Source organism: Grammomys surdaster, unplaced genomic scaffold (assembly GCF_004785775.1).
Source record: "Grammomys surdaster isolate TR1022 unplaced genomic scaffold, NIH_TR_1.0 373, whole genome shotgun sequence".
NCBI classification, from domain to species: Eukaryota; Metazoa; Chordata; class Mammalia; order Rodentia; family Muridae; genus Grammomys; species Grammomys surdaster.
In genome coordinates this window covers 2,116,831-2,132,245 of record NW_021604792.1, presented here as the reverse complement: position 1 = coordinate 2,132,245, position 15,415 = coordinate 2,116,831, and the positions used below count along the sequence as shown (strand labels likewise).

The 15,415-nt window shown below is 39.3% G+C and overlaps 1 protein-coding gene across 1 annotated transcript in view; it reads left to right on the top strand.

Moving 5' to 3' along the window:
- The first annotated feature begins 1,153 nt into the window (after positions 1–1,153).
- The window catches only part of Pik3c2g (phosphatidylinositol-4-phosphate 3-kinase catalytic subunit type 2 gamma), a 337,943-nt gene continuing 323,681 nt past the window's right edge, over positions 1,154–15,415 (top strand). Inside the window, exon 1 of the mRNA XM_028780980.1 lies at positions 1,154–1,208. The gene's annotated coding sequence lies outside the window, so the exon portion shown is untranslated. The remainder of the gene's footprint in view (positions 1,209–15,415) is intronic.

Here is a 15,415-nt window from a genome sequence, read left to right as displayed (position 1 = left end):
TGTAAACCTTGTACCTATCACTCTGCACTTTTTATGTCCTGAAAGATTCGAGGTTTAGGTCACTGGTGAACTTAACTCACAAGATTAGTTTGGCTTGTGAAGTGAAATATAGTGATATTTAGAACATGATGTGCCCCAGTAAATCTGACTTTTTCAAATAAATGAAGTTTTCATGTTTCCAAGTCATTGAAGTAAATAATGTTGGAAAGTAGTGATTTTTAATGTAGTTCTGCATGAGCTATTTATTAATTGGATTACGGCTTCTATGCTGTAACTAACGTTTTAGCAATTACTACTTGATGACTTTTTGTATAGCATTAAATAATAATATCTACAAAACCAAAATCGCTAGGAAAATAGTAGTCTCCTTCCAAACAGATAATGCGGAGAGGCTAAGTATAAAAGTATATTACATTTTGAAAAAAAACTCAGCCATCGGAATTCATATATTAGTAACTTTTATAAAGTTTAAAAATGAATGCCAATATGTTCCTTTGTTTGTTTATAACACAACTTTTTTCTTTAAAATGTCTAGTTATTTCATCATATGGGACTGGATACTTACTTTTAAGTTAAATTGACAAGTATCTGTCTTACATGTTTTTTAAACTTTAATATAATTTAATTTCACATATGGTATATATCAAGCCACAGAAACTCTCTTCAATGATGTTAAACTTTAAGATTATTTTTTTAAAAAAAAAATGTCATCAGAACGTTTTCAGCAGAGTTGAATAGAACTCTAAACCTGAAGAGAGGATTAAGTCAGTAATCTTACAGCGAAGTCAGAGACTAGAGCCACACTTCCAACAACATCTGTGTCAGACTAACAGAGTTTAAAAGGCCCGGCAAGACACTGTTTTGCTGGAACTTCCATACCTCTTCTTGGAAGTTGGTGAAGCAGCAAGGTTTAAACACCCAGGTTATTGTTACCACCCGTTGCCTGCCCTGCGAAGCTGCAGCAAAAACAGGTGTTGACAGAAAGGGTCACAGGAAAATTTGAGAGTAGTCGTACCAGTCACCTACCTTGCTCAAACAAATCATGGGACCGTGCAGTTTTATTTGTGTAGCAGCTGATAAGCTAAGACAACAGTGAGCAAACCCCATTGGTGATTAGTAAATTATTACACACAGCCCGAGCTGCCGACTACGCCTTCGGCATTTCTGATGGCGGATGAAGAAAAGACAGACGGGCAAAACACATGAAGGTACTGTGTACTGTGAGACTTTGTAGTGGAATCGTCAATGAAATGTTTGCTAAAGACAGTTGTAGAATTACCCGATTCATGTAAAAGTATGGATTCTTAAATGAGATTAGAAATCTATAAACAAAAATTCCCTTTCCTCTCTCTCGCTTCTCTGGGTATGGACTAACTTCCAACACTGTCTTCAGGAATATCATTTGAGAGGGCAGGATATAGCAAGAATTACTACTGCCATAATTTAATTTTTGAGGTTGATGGTTAAAATAAATTTTAAAGACTCAGAAAGGTCAAATTATATGTCACGATAGAGCCTTACTTTCACCTTTTCCAAAGTACAACTCAAGTATAAAGAAAGAATAGAGTTCAAGCTAATGACGACAGCTGTAGACGCTGACTCTGTGAGCATGTAGAACGGAAGCCCGGTCATGATGGATGACTGCTGCTTTCTCAAGATGCCTACAGGAAGAAAATAATGTCATTATCCCTAAGCTGTCAATTATCACTTTGCATCTGTTAGTTTGTGAAAATGGCTTCCGTGTGAACTGCACAATCCCATTGGCTATTATAACCCTCACTGCCAAGCAGAATTTCAAATCTGAGAACTTTCTCTGTGACTGATACAAACTTTCATTTTAATAGCGTGAGTTAAATTCTACACACTGTGGAAAATATTTAAAGATACTCGTACAGCTCTTTTTATTAATGTTCTAGGTATTACCACAGACGTGACTTAGTGCTGATAATATAAATAGTGCTGCAAGTTTGCAAAGGTCTGGGCTTCAGAAACACTAGCTATTTGCACATAGGATGAACAATTTATTAAAGTCAGTGTCTGAAATATATACAAAGAAGAAAGTACAGAATTCTGACACGCAACTAAATAAAGTTAAAATTCATAAGAATAAATAGGTGAGGGGTGTGTGTGTGTGTGTGTTGTGTATTAAAAGACAAAGACAGAAATAGAAAGTAAGAATAAAAAAAAATCTCAAAGTTTCAAAATTCTTTGGAATAAATTTGCTAACGTATTTAGTTGTAAGAAGTTAAAAGTTATTTCCAGATTAATGGCAAAATAAATTTCAAGCGTAAATATGTATTATATGTATATATTACAGTTAAAGTTATGAATTTGAGGCCTCCAGAAGAGTTCATGAGACTATGGCTTTGATTGCAGCGTACACAAACCAGTCAGAACTAAGCAAATGGAAAGTGAAGCACAGCAAGTCCTAAGGACAGACGTGTAGGTGTTTCCAGAGCATGGCAGAGGTGTGACCACCCTTAGGGCAGATTAGCAATGAGACATGACTAACTGAAAGGACCAGGATAAAGAGCAAACCTACACCTCTGTAGACCTGGAAGACAAGAGGTCAGCTCAAGTGAGTGCTTCCTGTAGAAGCACTGAACACACTTGGTACAGCCAGAAAGTACCAAGTGCTCCTCTCTTTAGCAACTTGACAGTCTGTGCAGACTGGGCTCTCTGACAGACAGGTCAGTCTGCGGTCTCCTCTCCTAGGCAGACTTCCATGGAAACTCAGTGATCCTCACACATCTGTTTTGCATATTGTCATGCAAACTAACTAGAGTCAGCAAACTCTGTATAATACATAATCTACCCTCATATTTCTCAGATAACAATAGGATGGCCTGATAGACTATTATTAATATGACGGAGGGAAATGAGAGTTATGTCGAACAGAACGAATATTCAATAAATTCAGAGAGGCCTTGGTTCTGAGGTGACCTCTGAGTCCTTCCGATGTCCTTAATTTAAAGTACTTGGCACATCAGGTCCTTACATTTTGAATATTTTTTTCTCAAATCCCAATACAAATAGAGCACTCATTTTAAAGACTGTATTTACTCCACCACACTGTTTACTCAACCCCAGTAACTTTCCAATACAGAAATTATCAGTGGTTCCTTTCTAAATGCTTTTTATTTTTCTACCAGAGACATGGTCTTTTCTTGAATGCATAAAATGGATGCACAGTTCAATCAAACCCGAACTCTTAAGAAACTGCTTGCCTGAGGTTTTGATCTTTGCCATTCTGATTGCTGTAAGGTAGAATCTCAGGGTTGTTTTGATTTGTATTTCTCTGATCACAAAGGACTTTGAAAATTTTTTTAGGTGCTTCTCAGCCATTTCAGATGCCTCTGTTATGAGGTTTTATACCCCATTTTTTGATTGGGTTGTGTGATTTTTTGGTGGTTAGCTTCTTGAGTTCTTTATATATTTTGAATATTAGCCCTCTATCAGATATGGGGCTAGTGAAGATTTTTTCCCAATCTATAGGTTGCTGATTTGTCTTATTGTCTATGTCTTTTAGCTTACAGAAGCTTTCCAGTTTCATGAGGTCTCATTTATCAGTTTTTGGTCTTAGAGCATGAGCCACTGGAGTTCTGTTTAGGAAATTTCCCCCTATGCCAATGAGTTCGAGGCTCTTTCCCACTTTCTTTTCTATTAGATTCAGTTTATCTAGTTTTATGTTGAGGTCCTTGATCCACGTGGACTTGAGCTTTGTGCAAGGTGACAAATATGGATCTAGTTTCATTTTTCTACATATCGACAGCCAGTTAGATCAGCATCGTTTATTGAAGATGCTTTCTTTTTTTTTCCATTGTATATGTTTGGCTTCTTTGTTAAAGATCAAGTGACCATAAGTATTTGGTTTTATTTCTGAGTCTTCAGTTGTATTCCATTGATCAACGTGTCTGTCTCTGTACCAATAGTTGTTATCACCATTGCTCTGTAGCAGAGCTTGAGGTCAGGGATGGTGATTCCCCCGGCCGTTCTTTTATTGTTGAGAATTGTTTTCACTATTCTGGCTTTTTTTGCCTTTCCGGATGAGTTTGAGAATTGCTCTTTCCATGTCTTAAAAGAATTGCGTTGGGATTTTGATGGGGTTTCATTTGATTCTGGTCATGGGAATCAGGAAAGGCCAACTGTCTCCTATCACTGACAAACAAAACGAATGTCTTGTAATTAGTGAAAACCTAGTAACTGTTGGAGTACCGGGGATCAGCTTGTCCTGAATGGTACTTACCCTGACTTCAGACTGAGGCAAGCTACCCTCAGCACTAATCCTTCTACCCACAAACGGGAAGCAGCCAACTAGGAGCTGGAGAAGCTTTTCGAGTCCACAAGGTGGCGCTCTCCAACAGTTAAAAGCAGGTTTGCTTCGCGGAGAAAAAGAACAGATGCAAGGTCGTTTACAACCAACCACCTTAGATGAAATTTGGAAAACGGAGCACAGACTCGCCCATGTTTTCCTCTCTTCAAGCAGCGTAAAGCTATGCATGCTTTCCCTTTTCTGTGATCGTACTCGCTGTCTGGAAAACACCAGTACACAGAAGTTTAGATACTTCAAATACGGAAAATAGATAAATGAACGAAAATTGCTATTATCAGAAAAATGTATCAGTTTGATCCAAGAGTATGCCGATTTCTGTTTTGTTTTGTTGTCTTGTTAGTGCTCGGCTATTATATCTGTATGAATGTCATTTTGTGCCATATAATTGCACACTACAATCTATGTGATGACCATAGAAATTAGATGACTAATAATTTAAAGTCAGTAGTAAAAAATAAGAATACAAAACTTCAGCTGTAGGGACAAAAAGAAAGTGAGGGGAAAAGATTATTTATTCTGAGAAGAGAATAAAATTTCTAGGTAGTCATGTGTGGCACCAACTTTTACAAATTGTTCTATGTGCAAAGGTCTAGTGAGTCCACGGAGCCTGGAATTTTGCAAACATGCGACTTTCACTTATGTAAGTTCTATAATTTCACGGTGATGCTCTAGTTCACTCCTCCAACACCTCACCCCTACCATCCTTTTCATGGTCCCCTCTTTCTCTTAATAATCACCCCTGTCTGTTTCCTCAAGGCGGGAATTGCATGACCAACATCCTTTCCCCAAAATATGTAAGAACAAGGTTTGGACTTTTCAAATGTAATAATCGAACTCCTGTGATTTTTAGTTTCAATATACCATAAATATTCACACCGCACCTACATTTTAGGGATTGAGAGGAATTGCCCATATGAAACCAGTAATTTTTCTTAAATAAAAAATAATATGGGTATTCAAAGTCTGATATTTGGACAATAGGCATGTCTATATTACTGAAACACACCCCTGAATGCCATAAACTATTCTACTGTGTGAAAACATGCACCTGTGTTTACTCTTCAAATACTATTAAAATTATAGTTATTTTGAGGAAAAGTATATTTCGGAGAAGGAACACTCAGTTGAAAACTGTAGGTATGACTTTCCAAATAATAATGTTTGGAAGATAGGTACGCTTAATATTTTTTGGTCATAGACAAAAATATTACAAGTCTGTAGGGAATATAGATTGGTCCAGAGCATGGCCTAGGGTGGGATTGTCACGATTTCATTTCTCTAGCTGCTTATTGTCACAGGCAAAAGGAGGCAAAAGTCCTACTCTTATTTCATTACTGTTGTTGTTTTATTAGGTAGTGCGCACACGGAGATTTGTGAGCCATAAAACGCCACAGGAGTGTGATCCTATCGAGATACAGAACATTTCAGCCAACCCATGAAGACCTCCCTCAGTCAACCTCCATATAAACCCCACTCCTCTCTCCAGGGGCAGTTACTGTTACATTTTCTGCTGATAGGGTTCAGAACATGCCACCATCCCCGTTACGACATTCGACGAGCCGTAGAATTAGGAAAGTCACCCTCTGACCTTCTCCTGACCTCTCATCCTAAAGTAGATTAAACAGTAACATTGGCCTTTCCTTCAAAGTAGGGTATAAGGCTCACATGCCAGAAGAAATGTCTTTATCTCTAAAGACACAGGGACCGAGGGACAAATGAGACTTGCTGTTTATTACTGTTAGTTCACGCTGTGCTGATGTCGAATCACTTTTCTACAGAGCTACACCCTCATCAAACCTAGCCAAGCATGCTGAGGATACACAAGTGTGTCTGTTTCTTTGGGTCTTCCTTTAGGAAAGGTTCTATGCCACATAAAACTTATCAGCTAAATCTGTCATCCTCTCTCTTGTTAATCTGCCTCCTATTAGGTAACTTTGACAGGAACCATGACATAAAGAAATTACATTTTCTTCCTTACATGATCATCCAATTTTATTTCCACTTTTATAGATCTCTGAGATTATCCTGTCCAGATAGTCTTTAATTTACTGTGACAGGCAATGAAAATCCTGGTGTCCCAGTGTGTTCCTAGGCTTGATCCAGTATATAGAATGTAAGAGTGGATTATCCCTGTTCTCTGACTAAAGGGAATCATGAATATGCGTCACACTAATTTATAGCTGCAGTTATTGTCTGTTCACTTGTCTAAAGATTTGAAATAATCTCTCTCCATCCTTGTCCAAACACTAAAATAATCAGGGTCTGGGCCTAATTCCTAATTCCAAAACTCAATACTGGACAAAAACGTTGTAAAGTTTTCAACTGGATGTGCTCTTTCTGAAGGATATTTTTAGCAATAACTAATTTCAATAGAATTTAGAAAGCAAACAGTATTATAGATTTTTCACATTCCTTTTGTTACTAAGTGTTGGGTATCAAACCCAGAACTTCAAATTTTCGTAGCAAGCCTCAATTTATTTATGCAAGTAAATGCTAATAAAAAAGGAATTTGACCCTGTATATGTAAATTAAGATAGTTAATACAGCTTTAACCGGTGTCTGAAAAAAATACAAGTGGAACACTATAAATTAGGTCGGATTTCTCCTGTGTGTTCTTGCTCTCTGGTAAGAGCCAGCAATTGAGTTTTCCTCTCGGCCCCAGGTCTCCACACATCCACAGGAAAGCAGGGGTGTGACTTGGGATCAGGGTGAAGACAGAAGGAAGAGCACACCACACGAGACGCCTTCGAAGTGTTGTTGGTTTCTATGGAAGGAGAGGATGAAGGATGCTGAGGACCAAGTTGCAGCCGACTCACCAGAGATCCAGGCTCGCGCATCCCCACGTGCACCTCTGCTTCACACGCATGCTCAGTATTAAAGTCCCGTGCAGGGAAAGGGAGACTAAGAAAGAGGAAACATAGACAATTTGATCATCGCCGTTTCTCAATATCGTACAAATCCTATTGGAAAGGGGCTTTAAATATTCCCTTGACTGAGTGGCACACTCATTGTCAGGGTTGGGGAGAGAAACATTTATTGTTCCTCCTGTCTCTTCTCTTTGAGATCCTTTGTTCATGTAACCAGAGAAAATGAGTTGCTTGCGGCCAACTTGACTGATCCACACTTCCCTTGGTAGTGCCAACATTCAGCAAGTGAATTCGGTATTCTAATTTATCCATTACACTCTGAAAACTACTTGTTTATCCGATCGTCATCGTCTGCCGATAAAAATGACAAATCGTATCTTCCTTTGGGCTTTACACATCTGTCTCTGTTCTGTAGACTGCTTTAAAGGTCAGGCACACACCACTTTCTCCAGATCAGTGAGATTCTCACAAAAAAATTAGCATTCTTCCAGTCTGATTGTCAACAATCAGATCCCTGCACAAATAACCACAACAGAAGAGCCAGTTCCCAGGCAATGTTGTGATGCCTTCAGATTCTCTTTCTCTATTTATTAGTTTCTTCATTTAGAATGCTTCTCTCTCCTTCAATTTAAGGTTGTCCATTTTGAAGCTATCTGAAAATATCCATTCAGATAAGCAAACAGCATTCTTAATCTGACTTTTGAAACCAGACTGAATTCTGATCAGCTTCCATGTGGTTGCTTGGAGACTCCAGAGGAGTATTTGTTGCTAAAGCTACTTGCCCAAAGTCATGTTCTACAAAAAGCCAAAGTTCACCTTGCTACACACATGAAGAAATCATCACCATCCGTCAGCTCACAGTGTTCTCTCTGAATATTCCTAAACAGCCAACCGGTTACACACTCTTCGGCCAGTGAGTCAATCTGAAAAAGAAATTCAAGCCAAAAAAAAAAAAAAGCCCTATTGTTTTTTTACAGAGCAGTCATTATCAGTCTGTCAGTCTCTAGGCTTTTAGAATGCAGTCTCAGTTCTGCATGGTTTCTATTAACTGTGAGGGTCGTGTCTTTCACTGTCACGCAGGAATGCATGTTTCATAAGAAGCTATGTTTATATTGAAGGTGTTTTGTGTGTATGGGGTTTTTTTGTTGTCTGCACGTATGTCTGTGTACCATGTTCATGCAGTACCTGCAGAGGTCAAAACAACGCAGGAGATCGAATGGGACTGGAATTGCAGATGGTTGTGAGCCTCTATGCGGGTGCTGGGATTGAACCCCGGTCCTCTGAATAAGGGAGCCTAGCCTCTGAACTGTAGAACCGTGTCTTCGGCATCCAATTTAAGATTTATTTAAGATTTGGGTGCTAGTAAGACAAGCATCCAAACAAAGACTGTGGTTTTAAATAAAGTTCTTTTTAAAGGAAGGGCAGGTGTCTTGTTAATCCATTGCTAATCAAGTGGTAGGTGGCGCAGTACAGTCAGGCCCTTTCTGACATCCTATGGCTGTCTTCAGAGCAGCTACTCAGCTACTATCCTTCTACAACGGTCAGAAGGATAAGTGCCAGGATTCTGTATGTGCTGTGCTCAAAAAGGAAGAGTAGCCATATACATAAAAGAGCCAGAGAAAGGGTTGTAGTTTAAAGACTGATTGATTGATTGGCTGATTGATTGATTTTACTTGTATGAAAATAGTTGTCTTCAAACACACCAGAAGAAGATATCATATCTCTTTATAGGTAGTTGTGAGTCACCATGCTGTTGCTGGGAATTGAACTCAAGACTTCTGGAAGAATAGTCAGTGCTCTTAACCACTGAGCCATCTCCCCAGCACAGATACCAGTTGTAGTTTAAATCCCATTGTCCACAGCTGAGAATCACAGCAATGAATCTCATCAGAGTGTCAAACGATCAGTTGAAAACCCGTCATGAAAAGAGATTAAGGATACACTGCATGGGTGACACTTCACAGCCTGACATGCTACTGTGTTAATTAGAAAAAAATCTAAATACCTACAGCATGAAAAAGTGCATCTGACACAGAAAATCAAGTGTTTTCTACAACGAACGTCAGGAGTTGTGTTTCCTAAGCTGGATCAGAGCACAGTGAAGATAAAGTCCCAGGGTCTGAGATAACCCCACCCCTTGGAACTGTGGAGTAGCAATGTCCCACTTTAAAACTAAGTCCCAAATCAAAAGACTGGATGGAAGTGTCACTCCTGCCTTTGCTGAGGTGCACTCCATTGTGCATGTATCCAGGCTGGACTTCAGTGAACCTTTCATGTAACTGGATAAGATTTCAAAATAAAGTGATTGGATTAATTTCAGTAACGTATATACTCATGGCTTGCACTAGCCTTAGAAACGTCAATAGAAACTTCTTGTTCCTTTATCCTGCATTTGAACACATCGTACTTTCAATAACTTAAAACTTCTAGTTTATAAAGACTTTATATTCTACCAATTCTTTACCCTTCATCCCTAGCTGAAATGAAAGAAAGGACTAATAACTTTCTTTTTAATATAACAGCAGTGTGGCTCACAGTTGGTTTGCAGATAACTGTATCAAGACATTTCCCTGTCTTTTTCATTTTCCTTTATTTAAAATACAGATGTATAACCTATGGCTTCACATTCATATCCCACTGCCTGTAATTTTCACCAAGGTATTGGACAGTTCAGATCACGTTGCAAGCATGCTGAGGTACTAGGCAGAAGTTGTATGTAACACATTTCAGGATAGCATTGGGATTGCCTCTTCCATTGGCCACACACTACCTGATAATAACCAACTGCTGGATGCCCACTAGATTCAGTCAGAGTACGTTATTTAGTGGATAAGTTTCTGCTCCAAAAGGTTCTGTGCAGAGACATTAAGAAGAGAATGAGGGGTATGTTGAACATATAGAATATATCCACAGGCAGCTTCAAGGTTTGATCACAATTCTTTGCATTTAGCTTTAGAAATTACTGTCAACTTCTTTCCCAAGTCCAAGGCCAGTGGTGACATCTTCCCCAGACTTAGAGCAAGAGTGGAAGCATTTTGAAAGAAGAATCTGATTTTCTATAGAGTAGGGGAGATGATACAGAAAAATCAATATGTACTTTGGCATTGATGCTTTAAGTCAGACCCTGGAACTCTTTAGGAAGATACTAGAAATTCTTGGATTTGCTACCTTTAAAGTTTTCCTTTTGTTGTAAAACACAAAAACAAAAGAATATAAAATCAACATGAATGATCCAAACATAAATCTATCCAACAGTGGTATCACAAGCCTCTATAACCCCAGCATGCACCTGTTGGGGGATGGGAGGCAGGGAATAAAGAACTGTATGGACTAGCCTGGCCTACACAGTAATGAAAAGGCCCTATCTCAAAACATGGTTGAAGGGTGAGAACTCAAATCTGAAGGTTGTCCTCTGAAGTCTATGCATGGGGACAGCACATCCCCACAAAAATAAGCACACATGCAAACACGCCCATCCCCCCATACACATACACCCACATGTACATATTCATACACACACATATACACACATGCACATATATGTGTATACCTATACATATACATACACACAAGTGTAGATATGCTTACACATCTATACATACATGCACATATATATGTATACACATATACACACATACATGTGTAGTATATACTCATACACACATACACATGTACATAGACATACACACATATAAACATATATGCATATATATGTATATATATATATACACACATTCTTACACACACTCACATACACATGCACACACACACACACACGTGCGTGCAGCACAGCCATATCCACTGGGAATGGCAAGAATCATGAAGCCACCACAGCTGCCTGACACAATTCTGGCAAACCTGAGCCAATTGCTGCAATCACTGTCCTTCTATCTGTAACTTTTGGTTTTTGGTCTTTGTGTGCTGCATTCTTGGGGACTTTTCAGCATTGTGATTCATTTCATGTCTTTTCCTGAGGAAAAAAAAATATGTCTGAGCCTTTATAGAAAATTCCTAAGATTAACTTTATCTGACCACTATTTGGAAGTCATTCTTATGCCCTGGAGATCATTAAGCACCGATAAGTAATGACACCATTACTCCAAGAATCTTCTTGGGGTGTCTATCCCTGAGCAAACTCAAACAGGGTAATTGGTGCAGGGTAAACAAAGACAATTGACAAACTCTGACTGGCCAGGAGACTAGGTTAGAGATTCAAGGTCCTTTTTATAAAGGCTTAAAGATCTCTGAAAATGTTGTTTAAAGATAGGAGATCTTACAGGGCACACCACTAGAGGGATAGAATTTCTCTCAGTAAATGAGAGAAATTGACTATTTTATAGTGTAGATGATAGAAACATACAGGAAAAGAAGTTAGATATTGGTATTTGCTAATCATAAAAAGGTCAGTTGCGATCTTTCCTGTCTGTCTGGAGCACTTTAAAACTTCCAACACTGGCAGCCTAAAAGCAGGCTGTCATATAATAAATGTGTTTGCTTTGGAGGAGGCATTCTTTACAGTCTTTAAATTGGACTTATAGGGCTGAAAATGAGAATAAAATCTGTTCTGTTTGTATTTTCTAATTGTGACTGAACTTGTAACCCTAGACATACAATCCAAAGCCAACCATATATTCTGTACCACTTGGACAATCATTAGGCTGTCTGTTCTGTGAAAGTTGTATAAATAAAGAAGCACCTGGTTGCTAGTCAGTCAGGGCAGCCGGAATGGCCTAATTGCTAGTCAGAGCCACAGAAGTGGTCTGATTGCTAACAAGTCAGAGCTGCAAAATCCTATGACCCTCACCTGACTTCTTCCCTTCCCTGCAGACTCCTTATCTCCTCTGTGAGCCTGTCAACAAGGACATTGAGACTCTCAGCCAGGGAAGGGCCTGGCACATACACATACATATATACATATACATACATATACATACACATATGCATCCACATATCCACAAATGCACACATATACATACACATATATGCATGCACATACATATATTCATACATATACCTATACATTAACATACACATATGCATACACACACACCACATGGCCCTTGTGTTTAGCATGCAATCTCAGAAATACAATATGATTGTTTTGTCATAAATTTTTTGTCTGAAAACCAAGTGGCCTAATTGTAGATGGAAGAAATGATATCATTTAACTTTATACTTAAAACAAGACATAAAAGAATAATACAGAAATAGTATAACTGCAACTTGATTTTATAGTTAATAAAATGTAATAAAATAGTTAAGAACACATGTTAAGCAAGGACATTTATGACACTGCAGGGCATACTTCCAAAGGAAACACAGTGAAAGGTTAATTTCGTGTCCCTTCCTGTTGATGAATAGTTGCTATCAGACTGTTTTAACCGTGATATTCCAGTTTACCAAGGTTAAGTTGTTCTTGTCCACTCAGTCCAGCTTCCTTAGGCCACTTGTAGACTGTATGCAGTCTTAGCTTAATGCATGATAAGAGATTTACGGGTATAAATACTTACAGGGTTCAGGGTATTTCTTATGATAATTTCCAGTTTAAAAATAAATAGTGCACAGAAATTTCCCTTTTCACTTACACGAATAATAAATGCTACAGGTAAGACCGTCGTGAGTCCCCTGGGATCTGTAGACTTCTGTAGATGCAGCTCAGAGGAAAATGCTTCCCTGGCATATGGCATATGCAAGACTTTGGTTCAATCCCCTTACTGAAACATCACAGAAGAAAAGGACAAACATAAAGAATGGAAATTGGAATATCACCCAAACATAGGATGTTAGCGTTTCTCACATTCTTTTCAAAGCTGAGCTAGCTCCCACTCTGTAGGAATTCACTTCAAGAGGATACTGGGCCTTGGTTCTCCCCCACTCCCAACTACCCCCCTCCTTAACACTCCTCCTTTCCCCTCCCTCTCTCTCTCCCTCTCCTCTTCCTTCTCTCTTCCTGTTCCTCACTCCCTCTTTCTCTTCTGCTCTCCGCTGCTGCTACTCAGTTCCCTTGAGAGGAATGAATTTTCAGTCATGATGTTCTGTGCACTACAGGCCCAGCACAATGATCCAAGAGACTATTGACTACAGAAAACTCCTGAGACACTGAGGCAAAATAAGCATTGCCTCTTCAAACCATGGCTACACAACATTACGATAACAGAAAGCTACCACACCTATCTATTCACAAGAGAAGGTATGCAAGAGAGAGGCACAGTGTTGAAATGCAAACATTGTAAATATCTCCTCACGGGCAGCTTTCAAAGTGAACATATTTTGAAATTTCTGTGATCTGTATTTGCACCCAAGAAATCCACTCCTAGGAGGAACTGTAATAAAGTTAAACTTAAGACAAAAAGTGGAAAGGACAACAGATGGCATCCTACTGCCTGCGTCCTGTTTTGGGCTGGGCGTCCCTTACCTGGAACCAGGTGTGTATTGACTGGAGTTATCTCGAAGTTTCCACACAGGGCTCAAAATCAACAGCACCTATGCCCAGTCTATTTCATTTCAGTCTTTGAAAATGTTTTTACTTGGGAGTTGTTTCTTTGTAAATTTACTGTGAGTTCTGAGGTAAAGAAAGTAATGTTTATCATTTTCTAAACTTAAAAGTGAACACGTTGACTTGTAATCTCTTAGTGGACCAGACTTACAGACTGACTAAAGCCCCTGGCTTTGGAGGCCACTGAATCTTTCTCTCTATATGTTAACAGGAGCAGACAATGATTTAAGGAAGAAGATGCCTACCTTTTGTTTGTATTTCCAACAATAAGTCTCTGTATCCCGCTGTTGGGAATCGTTTGGCATAAATTCTTCCCAGCACACGGAAGCTAATTCATTGTTAGGGTTGTGGCTATAACCTTGAATTCTTCATGTCAGTACAAACACTTCTTGTCTATACGGCCCTCCAGGCTGATGAAAACTAGATTCTTAAACAAGCCAAACCAGTCAGGCAGGGACACTAGCTACTAGCTGAAGTGTTGTGAGCAGTGTGTGTGTGTGTGATAGACCTGTGTTCTCTTCCATGAATCCTGAAGAGAAGTGAGATCATGTGCAACTTCAGCGAGAGATTTACTTCAGGTAAGAGATCCAAACTTCCTGTCTTAAACACACAGGAAGATACATACAAATAATAAATAATACAAATGTATTATTGCTTTAAACTGTTGACAGGTTGTGGAATGTTTTTGCCATATTTTGCAATGGAGATGTAATTCTCCCTAAACTAAAAAGCTGATTCTTCCCTGCTTTCTGTCGCTCCCCCCATACCGGCTGATCTCTTTCTCTATCTCCCTCCTGCTCCCTTTCTGTTTCCTCTTCTTGTTCCTCCTCTCGGGTTGGTACATGGCTGACTCCATTGATGTTACTTGTCTTGCCTCCTGAATGATCGTATTTTGCTGAGAATGGCAAGCTATGCTCAGTCATAACTGCTGGTAGTTTCCTTCACATTCATACTTTCCAGTCTGCTGTATCCCCAATGATACTGCAAAGAGAATTTATTCAATAGGAGTGTCCTAACAAGCTGGCAGAGGTTATGGGGAGAAGAGTGGTTTCTGTCAACTTCTGTCTGTCACTCCCGCTGGGATCTTGCTGTCTCTTGGTTTCCAGCTTCTTTTCTAGAAAACTGCTGAGGACCAATACAACATGTTTTAATAATGCATGCCCCAATTCCTCCCCTGCCTGTCTTAGCAAACACTTGCTTTTCTAATGCTTGGGGATTGAAAAGAGAAATGAGATATAGCCCATTCCTTAAAACTAACCCTTATATGTGGTATATGTACAGTGCTCATTTTGGAATGAATTGCCAAATGTGAATTTGTCTCAGGTTAGAAGCACAAGGAGAGAGGATGAACACATGCCACGCCCACATGACACGAGTCAGCAAGGCTTTCTCAGTCCAACTCAATGTCTCATTCCATGACATGCTTCTTGTCCTTTGTCAGGTCTACCTGCATTTGGGACAGCTAGGAAGCAAGTCAGTGAAATGAACATAACGTAACTGAACTACGATTGAGCTCAGAGAGAGAAAGGGCTTGGAGGGAAAGGGAGGGGGAGGCAGAGAGACGGAAGAGGAGAGGGAGAGAAGGAGAAAGGAGAGAGAGAAAGAGGGACAGAGGGAAAAAGGGAGAGAGGAAGAAAGAGAGACAGAAAGGAAGAGAAAGAAAGAAAGAAAGAAAGAAAGAAAGAAAGGAAGGAAGGAAGGAAGGAAGGAAGGAAGGAA